Source organism: Zosterops lateralis, assembly GCF_965231275.1.
Source record: "Zosterops lateralis genome assembly, chromosome: 3".
In the NCBI taxonomy this organism is placed as follows: Eukaryota; Metazoa; Chordata; class Aves; order Passeriformes; family Zosteropidae; genus Zosterops; species Zosterops lateralis.
This window is the reverse complement of record NC_139764.1, coordinates 19,784,290-19,799,689: the sequence shown is the minus strand read 5'-3', so window position 1 is coordinate 19,799,689 and position 15,400 is coordinate 19,784,290.

The following is a 15,400-nucleotide window of genomic DNA, read 5'->3' as shown; positions in this document are numbered from 1 at the left end:
ATGCTTCCCAGGCTCACTGGAAGGAGGGTGCATCCCAGATTTACAGTGGCACGTTAGAGATCTGAAGGGAAAACTCCACTTGTGAATTTAAACAACTGAACTGAGCTTTTTGAGCCACCATTTGAAAAAAGAAGTTCACGAAACAGTGAGGTGAGAACTGGCTGCTACCCACTTCCATTTGCCTTACTGTGCCTTAAGGGGTCAGAAAGCCTGTAGAAAGTAGACTTTTAAGAAGATTCTTAGAAAGACAAGCTTGTCAATCAGAAAAAGTTAAGTGGACCTATGCAAGACTAGCAAGGCTCTAGCCCAGTGTGCCAGATTTGGTGAAAGAAAGCAACATGAGTCCCACACCTTAGGTCTGGTTGCCATGTTGGCTTTTCTTCCCAACAAGTGACAGACTTTCCAGGGTAGATTGGGGTGGGGAAGGGCAGACTGATGGGCACCAGGTAAAGGTTTATTGGAGCCATGTAGAAAAAAACTGTGTTGCTTTTTCAGTTTTCTGCATAGATTGAGACTCTAAAGTGCAGTGTAAGGAAAAAAATCTGATTATCAGGCTCAATATTCACACAAGACATTTGCAGTTTGGTCTGATCTTTGGATGTATACAGGGTTTCAGTGTTCCTTAATAAATTACCTCTTCTTGTACCAATTAACCCCCTTCTGTGAGGGTTCAGTGTTTACTTGGGGCTGTGCCAGTGGTAACAGCTTTGGCTTAACTTTCTTTTTAATGGCTTGCAATTACTACTGAGAGCCAAGGCTGCATAAAATATTAACACTTAAGCATCTTTTACACTCCTTTGAACATTAGATTGTGTGTATAATATAAGTGACTTTTCATTCTCTACAAACCTGTTATTTGCTTAGAATTCCTCTGGACCCATGAAAATGCTGCAGTTAAGTGGTTTCTGTTGATTTATAAACTTCCCTCAAAGTCTGATGGAAGTCACTCCATGCAAAATATTGAATGCATTTTGTTCTTTAAATTGTTCCATCTTAATGCCAGAATAATAAAGATTTCCACATTTTAAAGAGGTAAAGTAACTTTGATAGTAACTTTAAAAGCATATTTGATATTTTCCCCTGCTGTACTACCACTTTGGGAGAATCACCCATAGAAGAGCTACTGTGGATGCAGAAGCTGTGCCATGGCTGCTGGCTCTGTACAAAGGACAAGAGAGCAGGAAGGCTACAGACTCAGCTGCCAATTCACAGCTCAACTTCAATGCAGGTTCCTCTCTTAAAAATAAAATCAGTGGAAGCTGGAGATGTAGTAATCCCATCTATGCCCAGATTTGTGTTTCTGTACTTCATGGGTTGTGTGGGTCTCTAGCTGAAGAGCAGATCTGAACAACCATCCTACCCCTGCCTGGATCTCCCATTGTCCTCATCAGCTGTTCTATGTTTTAAGGGCAAACAGACTTACTTCATCACTTCATGTTCAGTGGTCTATTAAGACAAGTGATAAACAAATTTTTAAAATCTTGGAATTGATTTTGGATAAGCCCTCAAATATTTGCAGCTTACATATATCATTAAAACATCTGGGATCTACAAATTTGTCAATAAATCTCAAGCAATATGGATTTCTTGTGAGTTTCTTTCCACCTCCAGCTTCTCTTAAATCCAGAAACATTTGAAATGAATCTTTCTCACAGTATTTTGGCACACCTGCATTTATTCCTGGCTAGACTTTAGAATTGTACAATACTGGAATTTGAAAAAATAAGGACATAACTACATGCTTGTGAACCCTGAAAGAATTTCACTAGTGGATTGTTTTCTAGTCCTCTAAATTTTAGTGCCTTCAATTGTCTGGCAAAGATTAGCAAAGACACTCTACTCCAGGTGTCTTGTTTTTCTTTTAAATTCACTTGCTTGTTTTTCTCCTCACAAGGCACATTGCATCTCTATCCTGTGGTCCTACTGCCTTCTATTAATTTAAATTAATCTGGAAAAATCCTTGCTTTTCACAGGCAGGCCTTAAACTTGAAGACTGAATAATTTAAAGATTGAAGATGTGAATAATTGAAGGAGGAAGCCAGATGAATGCAAAGGACAATAATGCATGGGAGAATTAAAATTTCTGAATATTGCGACTGCTAGTGAATCTGCAATATCTTCTGGGTTTATCTTTTAGATTAGCATGGAAGAAGCATTACTTCATGGAGCTTGTAGATATTCTGGAACTAAAGTGACAAACAGAAATAAAATAGCTGTAGGATCTGGTGACTTCAGCTTTGGAGAGAAAAACTGTGTCTTTCTCTCAGCGATTTCAGGAACCATTTCTTTGTTTTGTTTTCAAGGGCAAAGTTCTTAGAGACTGAGGAAAAAAATATGTTTTTTTCTCTGTAACTGTTTCTTATAGAACAAGTAGATTGCCTTTTAAAGCAGCTGCTGGAGCAGGAGGTAGTATTTGGGGAACACCATCCGTCTGAGAGAGCAGTGGCAGATGATCTTCATTGTACTGTGGAAAACAGTATTTTGAGGTACTTTATCACCCACACGTTGTGTGCATGACCCTGCAGAGAAGTCGTTCATCCAGCCCACTGAGTCTGTTTGGTAACTGAAAAGGGAAGTTGGAAAATCCATGTGATGAGTGCACGGTGATCTAAGCCTGTCCAGTAGGAGAACCCAAATGAACTGATTTTGAAATATGAATTTTATCTCAAGTTCAAGCTTCTCAAGGGATGTGTCTGCTTACTTGAGATTCGAGGTTGAGAAAACCTTCTCTGAAGCATAGCCATTCTTCCAAAGCACTCAGCAGGCTCAGCTTTTTTTTTTTTTTTTTTTTTTTTTTTTTTTTTTGGTGGTCCCTGGTCACCCATACAGTTGTGAGGCCTGGGAGCAGGAGGCCCCCACTCTGTGCTGCCTCTCTGTGAGACTCCATCCCACTGATCTGCCAGGTACGGCTCCCCACGGCGCTCTCCACACACAAATGCAAGTTCAAGGAACCAGGAAGAGAGACTCAGGACTGAAAATAAAAACAAATGTCAGAGCAAAGAGGGGCTGAATTTGGTACATCTCCAGATAAAATTATCCTACAATTAAGAGAAGCCTGAGGCCTGTACACATGCTTAATTTCATACACTAAGCCTATTCACCATGTGGAGCTGAACAAATGCACAAGTGTTGTCAGAGCTGAGGTCCGTCACACTGCTAGGAGATATGCATGCCGTTTCCATAAGCCACAGCAGCAAAGGCATAATTTAATAAAAAAGACTTTTGTTCGTGTCTATTAAAAGAAACCTATAAATCCTCCAAATGGTACACTTAGGATTTGGTCCAAAAGTTACTTAAGCCGATGGAAAAGCTGTTATTGATTTTAATAGGTATTTATTATATTTGTCTATTCCTTCAGCCGTCACTCTTTCCCTCTCTGTCATCTCAGCTGAGTTCCAGTCCCGTCTCCTGTATCTTACCAATATGTGGACAGCATATGTTGTTTAAATGAGATACTTGTTCATTACTTTGTGTTTGAACCATGCCAAGCACGTCCCAATGCTAACTGGATGCTAAGATGATGGTAATAGATGACATAATTACAGTAATAATAAAATCCTGTGTTCAGCCTTGTTATAATGCTATTTTATTCCACAAACAGCAAAGAAAATGATTTAACATCAACACAATAGGGAAATACACATCTAAGCAAAAGCATTAATATGAATAAACTCTTCTATTTCTTTGTAACCTATTTTGTTGATGAGAACAACTGCAAGCGCTAAACTTTTCTGGCTTTTGTTCATTTATTATTTCTTTACCTTTGGAAAGAGCTGTTCGAGTAAATCACTTTCCTGAATGGTTCTTCTATTTTCAAGAAACCATGTAAGCACAAACAGGGGATTATAAAGCCTTGACAAGGCAGATAAGAGTTTATCTTTTAGTTTTTCATAAATTTTCTTTTATAAACTGAAATCAAAGCTGACAAAAACTTGTGAAACTTTTGCTAATGTTTACTGTTCGGTGGTTGAGGCTTACAAACAAAGCAATTGACAGGCATTTTTAGTTTTCAGTCACATCAGGTATGGACTTCTGATGGCCAGAGAGTTTGGGTTTTGGTTCAGCAGTCCTTAGCTAGATTGTAAGGAAAGATATGTATTTAAGTCCCTTTTAATTACGCTTTTTTCATAGTGTTTGTACGAAGCAGATCTAAATAACATTTTCTGGAGCATCAGCTTCAAACTCTTTTCAGTGAGCAGCTTCCAGGAGGTTTTGTGCCTTGCCCTTCAGTGACCATTCCATTCTGCTCCAAGGCAGCACTCCAAAACAACCTGCATGTTGACCAGGAAATTTTCTTGCCTATTCCTACAAATAGAAGACTGAGACAAGACTTCAACTGAACTCAGTTTTTTTCTGAAGTTTTTGTGTCAAAGGGAGACTCGCTGTGTCCTTGTCTGAAAGGAATGTTGTTGTTTACCCTTTCCAAGGCAAAGCAGAGTCTTGCTTTGTTGTCAGGAGCTATAGTATTCTCAGGAGTACAAGAGAGATGGACTCAGCTCCCACTTTTGTCAGAAGTTACTGCATCTACCAGTATCTTGGGGCCACTGGGTCCCTGCTCCTGTGAGACTGGAGAGATACTCCTGTATCAGCCTCTCTGTAGTACTCAGTGGGAAAAAAGAGACCCAGGTGCCAATTTCTGCTTCATAGTTTGTTCTACATTTAGCAGCCAGGGGATAAAATATCATCAAAATCCCCTTGGGAACTGTGGTTTCTCTCCTACCACAGGGAGTGGCATTACTGGTAGCTTGACATTTCCCTCTTTGGACTGATGTCAATGGAATTTCATAAAAAATGTTGTGCTAATGAAGCTAAAAGATCTCTACAGAGAAGAGGCAACTGAGCAGAGGTTTTCAGGATCGGAATTTGGATTGCCATCAACCACTTCTCTTTTGGTCCTGCTCAATTGGATCTTTCAGCTCCCATTGACATAAAGATGGACTGAAGATAATAATTTTCACATAGGATTGAAACTTATATGGCCCAGGCATTCAAGAGAAGATAACAAACAGAATCATATGTGAGGTAATGAACTAAAGTAGCCGAAGAGAGAAAGAAAAGAAAAAAGCATTACGGCTTCTCTCTCCTCCTGAATTTGGCAGATTGGGTTTACTTTGTGATGCCAGACAGATTTTTTTGTCTGAAATACATTTGCTGAAAAGTCTGTCGTAATCCACAAAATGGCTCTAAAGTATAAAGGAGGTACTTCCAGAGAGATCAGAAAAACTAGGGGAAAAGGGAGGTGATTCTGATATTTTAATGGGCATTTTTCTCTTCATTGAGAGAATATCTGCCATGTACCATTACTTTACTGAGAGCACAGAACAAATATTGTCATTTGATCAGTATTTTTCTCACAGCCAGGATGAAAGAGAAATAACACACACAAACACACATATATACACGTGCACCAGGTGCAGACCCTCTTTTTCTTTCTCCTTCTCTCTCTGATAGTTCCCTAGAGAGTTCCATCATACCCGAGTTTATGAGCCTTGGATCATCTATGGCCAGTGGATTTAGTAATAAACAGAGTGGAAATGTTCTTCATCAGAGTTCAAAGGAAATTTCGACCAGCCCCTGCCAGACGTTGCTTCCCCCCGGCCCCTCAGCATTTTACTGTAATGACTTCCTTTGAGTGGAAAGAAAATGGAAAGGAAGGCAGCTTGTACATCTTTCAAATGTGTCTTTTAATATAGGAAGGTCTGTAAATGAAGGGCATTGGGATGGTTTTACAGTGCAGCTTTTCAGGGTCTTTTGCCATGCTGGAAACATGGTGCCTGGGAAGCACATGCAACATGCTGAGGTGTGAGCGTAAGGGCTGGGTAAAGGAGCTGTATGGCTACATTTAAAACAAAAAAATGACCATTGAAAATCTGCCTCTGTTCAGCAAAACCTAAAGACACACCTTATCTTTCCATAAAATGCTGTGCAGTCCCACTGTAAATCCCACTAGACACAGAACACCTTTATATATGAGAAAAAAAGGGTTGCCAACACTGTTAGCTCAATCTACTTCATTATATATTGATATTCAGAGCTACTATGAGCTCCCCACCCTCTTGGATATCAACAGGTTTAAATGTCCCCATTTTCAAATATTTGCAATTAATTATGGACTTTATTTTTGCAGATTGTGTGGTGAAACCATAGCACTTGGAAGGACAAACATTTTAAAACATTGGATGGACCCGAAGGACTACCCTGATTACTTTTATCCAAGGTATAAAAATACCAGACATGTATTTTTACCTTGCTTTGAAGGTATCCATGGACTGGAGGTAGGTTATAATACTTTCAAAGAACCCTGAGAAGTGAGAATTATAGGCCCTTCAGAGAATTACCTATATCCCTCTAATAAATTCTCATGAGGTTTATCTGAAGATGGTGGTGATGGTTCAGAGAAGGCCATAAATTGCCTTGGGGACACCACAGTAACACATTTTCCCCTGTGACAACAAAGAGGATAGTGGGGAACACAACAGAAACAGCACACATTAGGTAATGCCCCCCATCAGACTGCAGATGTGTGAACTAGCTTAAAACTTTTATTGGGGCTTTTATTAGGCTGTGATACAGTCCCAGGCTCTTTGCAGTTGCCAGTGTAGCCAGTTGCTTGCGAGTTATAACAAATTAAAAATACCTAATGCTCAAGATATTCTACACTTTGGGGTGGGGAGTCCCAAACAGATAATATTTTGGGTGGCTAAGTGGCCAGGTTCCTTCTGTGCCTTGTGATCCTGCCAGTGAGAGCCATGGCATTAACCATAGCTGTTTCACTGATTTGAAACAGCAGCAGAGGTTCAACCTAAGCAGCAGTCTTGTAAATCCTAGCTGATGCTGTAAATGCTCTTTAAAACTAGTGGTAAAACTAACTAATGATAAACTAATGGTTATGTAGAGATTTATGTTTGTTTTGTTTTGTTTTGGTTTGGTTAGGTTTGGATTTTTAACCCCAGTTACCTACTTAGGTTAATGCAATAGATGGCTTTGGTACATGAATTTTTCTTTAAACCTAAAACACATGAAAAGATTTAACTTTATTACCAAAAGTTGTCTTGGTCATGTATCTTGTTTCTGCCAGAGTTACTCAGCCCTAACACAAGTTGTCATGTCTCTGTGAGATGGTTTGGTCTCCGTGACTTCACTGTCAGCTGGAGAGCCGGGCTGCAGCAGCAGGGGCTCAGTGAGAGTGGGGCCACGGGGAAGATCTTCAAAGTGGCAGTGAGGAGGGGAACTAAAGGAAGGCAAGAGACTGGTCAGATGGCAAGTTCTGAAATAAGTAAAAAGCTACAATTATTTGTTTGGTATGCATGCGGTTATTAAGTGATGAAGCTCTTTGCAATAGAACACTGTAGCTACCAAAATTTTACATAAGTTCAAGAAATATTAGACAAATTATTGAGATAAGAAGCCATTGAAGACAATGAAAAATACCAGCATACAATCTAAGGCTCAAAAGATTTATAAACCCCAGTCTGATGGAAGTTAGCAGGATATACTGGAGAAGCATTGTGGCATCTTCTCCTCGTAACCACAAGCTTCTGCAGAAAATGAGAGAGCAGAGTAGATGAACCACTAGGTTAATAATTGTGTTAAATTATTATCTTCTAGATATTAACAACTGAGCTAAGCAATTTCCAGTCTGGGAGCCCTTGGATGGCTATGACTTCATGCACAACTATTAAAACTTTGCTAGAAAAGAATTCCAGAAAATCTCCTGGAGTCTCCAGATGTTCATAAATTGGATAATTCTATATAGTTCAGTTTAGACAGATGAATGTGCCTTTCCATGTGAAAACTTTAAAACAAGCATAGAAACACAGTGAGAGAGCATCACAGCAGACAGGAAAAGATGTTGAGAAGAAGAGAGAGGGTGGCAACACTTGCAGGGATCATCAGCAGGAGGTGGATTCTTTGGTCTCTTTGGGCCCTTTCCCATGCTTGAAGAGAATTAATAGCTCTGAGCATCCATCTCTTTTCAACCCTATCGTTGGCCATAGGACCAGGAAAAGAATGCATCCCCTGGGCCCATTTTTGCATTTACTTTAAGCTTTTCATTGTAAAAGCAATGCAAACTGGCTTTAGTATAAGTGAGGATTAAGTGTTGCACATATCGTTATGAAATCACTGGGGACCACAGTGAAATCTGAGATATTACTACACACAATTGTTGAATCAGCTCCCTTTAGAACCTGATTATCTTTTTAAACAAATTTTGTAAATGAGCTGTAATATTTTATATCCACTCAAAGCTTTTTAGCCCAAAGCACTTAACAAGCCTAAAGACCTGGATTGGGAACCAGCTTTTGTTCTGTGTGAGGACGGTACCTGGCACAATGGAAGTCAGTCCCACACTCAGGTTCCCATGTGTTGCTACAACAGCAATACCCCCAAGAGTATGAACAGCAGAATGGAAATACTGACATTTCTTGGGTCAGAAAAATGCCAGACAAAGAATGAATAAGGAAAGCTTTGATTTTGAAATAAGGAGTTACAGAAAGTAACCAGAATCTAAGCTAAATAGAGAGAGAGATTTTGGAGGCTGAACTAAAAGACTAACCTCATTAACAAATACATCACAACCTTTTTATGATTAATTTTATTCTGCCAAGAACCAAAAATGTTTCCAAATAAGTGTAAGGGTTTGACAATGCAGGTATACATACCCACTTACACCATATAGATATACATTTATGGACATGATACAGGACTTGAAGGATTTATTTCCCATTTTTTAAAAAAATACACAACTCCGCCCTATAAATATATGTAAAATTCATTTATTCCATCTGCAAAATAAGTCCTTTTCTTATTGATATTAAATATTCTAATAAATATTTTTACCAAACTCCCAAATAATTACACTGAGCTTTTTAATAGGAAACTGGGACCTCCAGCCTTCTGTTAGCAAGTCTAGTGAGCAAAGTGTGGAAATTGAGAGGTTTATGTGCAAATTCAACCATTTGTAAATGGAACACATCTGCAGTTTGAACCATGCTGAGTGGTGGTCTGTTCTCTGAGTATTTTCTTCTTTGATGCCTGGGCAGGAAAGCTGAAGAATGTGACAAAGATAGGCACTGTTTGAGGAGGTAAAATGCCACTGGATGTCATTATTTCTCTTTCTTTGAAACTGAAGCAAGTCTTCTCTAGAGGTGGAAAATATGGCTATTACAGAAGTTAGACAAGTTCCATTTTGAATATTCGCTGTATTGTGGAATACTTGTTCTTATTTTAAAATAGCTTTCCAAAATCAGACTCCTTCGTGAGTCAGTGGAAAGATACACAGCCCTTTGCAAACTCAAGCAAAAAACTTTGAACGCCCTCGTTTTGATGCAAAATTGGTCAGTCTGCAAATGGCTTCACTAATTGGATGAGCCTCTCAACCCTCGAGGCTGCTCTCACTGTGCTCTCCCAGCCTTCCCGCCCCAGTGACTTCAGGGAAGCCAGTTTTGTGGTAAGATAAAAGTAGACTAGAACCTAAGCATAAACTTAGTCACCAGTGTCTCTGAGCATTTGAAGTCATGTCACTGGGATCACGGAGTCTATTCCTGCAGCCACCAGAAGTCCTGTTCATTTGGGTGCAGTAGTGGGGTTATCAGTAAGATGGAAAGTACCAAAACGCTGAGTATCACACTCAGGTACTGCACAGACATTTCCTCCAAGAAAACACTGACAAGCACTACTGGTGGCTACATTAAAAGTTGGGATTTAATTTTATATATTTCACTTTTCTGGTCTGAGATGTCAGTAAAACATCAGGAGCTCAGATATTTCTCCTTATTAATGGCTCTCAACACTCGATAATTACTTACCAGAAAATAGTTCCCTTTCTCCCATTATAATTAGTAATGTTATCAGTACCTGAGACTAAGAACCAACAGATAAATATTTTCTACACCTTCCTTATTTTCAGAGCTGAAGCAAGGAGCTAAATTATGTTATATTACCAAAATATAACATAATAGAATATCACTGCTTTTATAATCCAGATCATTTGACTTCATCTATTATACCATTGTATTTATGACTCAGATCTACATCACAGCCCCTGAACATCTGTCAGTGATGATATAGCTGAAGGAGTTCTTTGGTCCGTGATTTTAAGTGTTTTGAAAGGTAACAAAGAAAAAACCCAGCTTGATATCCAGACCCAGCTGAATTGAAACAGTTGTGAATAACAAGGAACATTTATGTGTTTGTAAATGAGGTATCCTGTGCAGAGAAGAAACCTTTTACATAAATTCTTTATAGTGGTGAACTGCTCTTGCACTCTGTCCTGTGGCTGATAGGACTTTTCACTACTAATTTCTAAAAATAGAAAGCGCCAAAGAACCTCATAGCTTGTCTGTCTTGCCTCCCTTCAAAACTTCCCTGTACTTACACGTAGCGTTTGGTCTTATGAATGAAATGATAAATCTTTGACATCAGCAGAGAGACGAGAAGTTTCAAATGTAAAGATTTGTGGGTTTATTCTGATTTTGCAATAAAACATGAGGTACACAACTGAGATCTGGAAGAAATTCTCAACGTTGTGGGCCACATGAAAGTATAAGAGACTATGCCTACTAACCTGGAAAACTGAGAGAATTAACACAGAACATGTCAGTATGGAAATCATGCAAACATGAAGGAAAAACATTAAGAAAAGTATTGAGTGTAAATTAACATCTAGGAGCACTAAAACTGAGATAGTAATTTTAAGAAGAAATGGTATAATCGAATATTTTAATTTCAGTATGTTAACCAATTTATCATGAACATTTTTAGGACTTTCTAAGATGGCTTTATAATCTAACATTATATGCTAGATATCTAGAAATACCAGAACTATTTTCCTTGTTGCCAAAGACACAGACAAAACATTAAGTTTGGGGCTGGTAGGTGCTTTCACTGCAAATGGAAATACATTTTTTTCATATGTTTTTCCCTGAAATTTTTCATAAGAAATAAAACCTACTCCCAACCAGTTCCACATGTGATTTGAGTTAAACTGTGTGGAATTAAATCTTAACAAGGGACTGATCTGAAATCTATAGAAATCTCTGGGACTCTTTCTATTAATTTGAGTGGTCTTTTGATCGGGCCTTACATGAAGAAACAGATTTATAAGTCCCAAAGATGGAACCCATTAAATTATGTTTCCTTTATTTTACATGTGTAATTTAAATGATTTTATATTTCTTAATTCCCAATGAAAATATTTGATTCTAAGTTACATAAAGATAGGGGAATGGGAACCAGGACAAAAAAAATTTGCTGGGGTAAATAAGTCTTGTTCAATCAGCTTTTAAAAACTTCAATTATTTGCAATAACAAAAGATAAATGCATATGTTATCTTTCATGCTTACTTAGCAACACAAATGTGAACATCACGTTTTGGGTGCAGGCTATAAATATAATTTACTAAAAAATTGTTTCAGCAAGATCTACTGGGGAAAGCAGTCAAAGGCAAATATTTTTACCTGAATAAACCAAAACCTGACTACATCCCACCCTGGCGAAATGTGTCCAAAAACTTGTGTGAAAGATCTGTGGCACCAGACAAGATGAAAGATGCTCAGCCTTACAAGTAATGTTTTTGGGGAACACAGGAAAAGGTGGATCTGTAAGGGTGTAATAATTAGGGGCAGCTCATATTACAACATGTAAAGGCCAGTACGTGCCCTCAATACATGGCAAGGATGGAGATCTCTGTAAAATAGCAACAGGGGCTATTGAGCCCTGAGTGCTGACAACCTGATGTGAAGTCATGGAAAAGGAATGACATAAAAATGGTTTTTTATTATGTTTTGTCCCTCCCTTCTCCCTCAGAGCTGTCACAGCAGGAATGTGCTTCTTGGGAAGAGAACCTGTGTTATTGTTTGATTTCTGTTTTCTGCCCAAAGGGCACTGGCAGAAACCAAGGCTTTCCTGTTACAAGAGACAAGAGTTTGCCAAAATTCTTATTTTTCTCTACTAATTTCAGAGTAAAGGATCTGAATGATAACACAGAACGCTTATGTGCTTGCCATTTTACAGTTGTTTTGATAGACTGCCTTTTGCGAGCAGTGGTTATTCATAGTGTCCTAAAACTGACTCCACAACCCATGAATGATACCTAAATTGCTGGTATCAATATCCCTTTTGCTTACTATTCTTAAGTTTAAGTGAGTTGGACTGCAATTAAATAACACAAGCAGATTTAAAGATGTTTTAGATGTTCTCAGTGATCAGATATCAACATTCAGCAGCTGTTTGTTTTAGAAACACCAAAGCAGTGATCTGTAATATTTTTCCTATTTAATCCCGGGAAGTATTTGATTTTGTCTTGGTTTTGTCTATTGTGTGTCTGTCTGTCTATCTATCTATCTATCTATCAATCACAATAGACTTCTTTTGGGGGTGCCACCCTTTGTGTCACACATATTTAGACAAAATTTAGGGAAAAAAAGAAACAAACAAGGGAAAAAAAAAAATCTTACCTTTAAAACAAATATAGAAAGGATAAATTTCTGAACTGAGGTTTTTGTTGAACTTCAAAGTGAGAATTAATATATGAAATATTCTAGGATCTTGAATGAAATAAACTTTTGAAGAATTCTAATATGCCTAATAGAAACCAAAAAAAAGAAAAAAAAATCCTTTGAGTCTTTAAAACAATATTAGTTTTGCTTGTAAGTTTGTCTTTAACATCAACTTTTTTTGACCATTTTATTGAAACTTCAACAGACAGTAGCTTATTTTTCCACAGACTTAAGCACCTGAGATTTTTGGCTAATGGATATAAGGCCAGTAAAATTTCCTATAAAATGTAACTTTATACGAGAACTTACATGATGTTTGTAGAATATATTCCAGCGTTTACTTTTTCAAAGCAAACTTCTTGATATTTGTAGGAAGAATATCAGCTGCATTGAAATGAGAAAGTGAAAATGATCAGCTGACGAATACAAATAAACAGAGATGTTTTCCCTGGCCTCACTACTTGCTTCCTGAGGATCTCTGTTTCCCACTTAAAGATCAATAAATACCAAGCACAAAGCTCAGTGAAATCCTTTCTGTTCCTTTTAATGAGCTGTGAGTTAGAACTTAAATTAAAACCAGGAATGAACAAAGACTTTTTTTAATGAGAAAATTTCTGAATCAGAAATTTTACAAATTACTCTTTTTACTCCTCATTATCCTTAAGTTTACCAAATAGATCCACTGGTGTCTATGGACTCACAAATATTATCTGGCTCCATGGACTATACTGAAGAATATTCATCTTCATAAAATGAATAAAGGACAGAACTTCAGAGCCAAGAATGACAGATATCAGTACTGCAGTCATCCTTCAGAAGGAAATAGGCCCAGATGTCCAAGATAATATACTTCCCAGAAATAATCTATCTATTTTATGGTTATCAACAGCAAAATGCTTGTTTCAGATAAGAACTTCTGCAATTTTAATGACTGTCAGTCATCTAGGGCTTTTAGCACAAGCTTTACTCAGAAAGTAGGAAATGAGACAGCAGACTAAAATGGAAGAGAGCATTTCAATGTCCTTTGCCTTTTCTGCAAGTCATATATACAAGTATTCCAAAGAAAATACACCAGCAGTAATAAAACAGTCTATCAATTGTATTTCATACATAAAAGTATCTGAATAAGAACAAAGCATGCAAGATTTCTGACAGTAGGAGTCATGTTTACTTCTCTCCATGTAATTTACTCAAAAAACCTTTATCTGTTGCAAACTGGTCAACATTTTCTAACTTTCCTCCAAATTAGACACCCATACTTTCATTTGAGCTTCAGACTTCAGAGAATTCAAATGGAAATTTAACTTTAAATTCTATGTGGCAAATTTAGGTGCTTTGGACTGACATGTCTATTCTTTCTCACTGCAGCCTGAAACGGCAAACAGGTAAAAATTGTGTCTGGGGAACAAACCTAGAATCATAGAACCACAGAGTCATAGGGTCAGAGAATCATAAAATAGATTGGGTTGGAAGGGACTGCTAAAAGTCCTCTAATCCCACCTCCCTGCAATGAGCTACATCCAAACTGATCACCAGAGCATCAGAATAGTATCACCCAGAGGAAAGTTTCTGGTCTTTCTGGTTTCTTCTTTCTTGAATCTGGTCCTGCAAGATTTTGACCACCAAACCTGGCATTCTGGAAATCAACTAATCCCCCATTAGAATGGGAGAATTTGGAAGGTAGCAACAGCTGCTTTTATACTGCCCAAATCTTCCCATGCAATCCCATCACCACATATTTTTTCACTTGTCTTGGGCCAAATATAACAAAGGTTTAGCCAATATCCCTCTGATTGCTTTCTAATTGCCTCTGTGAATGGGTTTGGTGGGAATTGCCCAGGTATTAATTAAAACTTAATGGATAAATTTTAATATATGGAAAGATATCAGTAAAACTGTTGCCCTTAGCAGAGAGGTAGTGAATTTGAATGAAATGTCCCTTTCTTCTCTCTTTTAGTGATGATTCCTTAAGATCTCTTCAGTCAGAGGTAAGCATTTTACAGTCTTCTAAGCAGCTGAGATGTGGCTTCAAGCATACAGGCAGTGAACAGGCCTGAGTATTTTTCTCCTAATGTATCTTGAGTTTTGGAAGTGGTTCTAGAAACTGGCTGATCTTCTCAGAACCTTCTACATGAAGCAGTACCAAATCAAAAACTAATGAACTACCCCCAGTTGCTGAGGAATAACTACTTCAAGAATTGGCACAAAATAAAAATATGAAATAAAACTTTCCTGTTCCTGCTGGAGTAAGGAAAAAGCCAGCTCAAAATGTTATACCACATAATGAGCACATTGCTCTAAGACAGTTATTCCAAAACTCAAATCATATTTTGTATTAAGGACGACCATACCACAAGGTTACTTGCTTTGCTGAATCCACCCCTAATCTCCTGACCCACTTAGCAGTAGTATTGTGATTTCCCAGAATGACTAAGTCCCTGAATGCACCTGGGGATCATCATCACCACAGGGGAAGAAAAAATCTCAACAAATTTCATTTCACATGTTCCAGAAAAAATTAGGGTGCTTCACACTGATAACAAATTTATTTGCATCACTCCCTTTTCTTTCTTCCACCCAAGTCATAGCCACTGTTTACCAGTTCTGCTTCTACCTATGTTTTAATCTCCAATAGCTTCATTAAGTGTCAGTGACCAAAGGTTTCCTTTTGCTTAGTAGACAGTGATTGCTATTATTTAAGCTCTGCATGCAGATATTTTAACAGTATATCTTAATAGGATAATAGAGGGCTATTGATCAGAAAGGGAGTTGGACTGGAAGATGTTCAAACAGTCTTGACTCCTCCTTGTGGAGGGTTATGTATAGACTCTGTCTGCTCCTTCATAAATAACACTCTTTAACATAAATAAAAGCCCTTTAGCCCTCAGCTGAAGTGAGA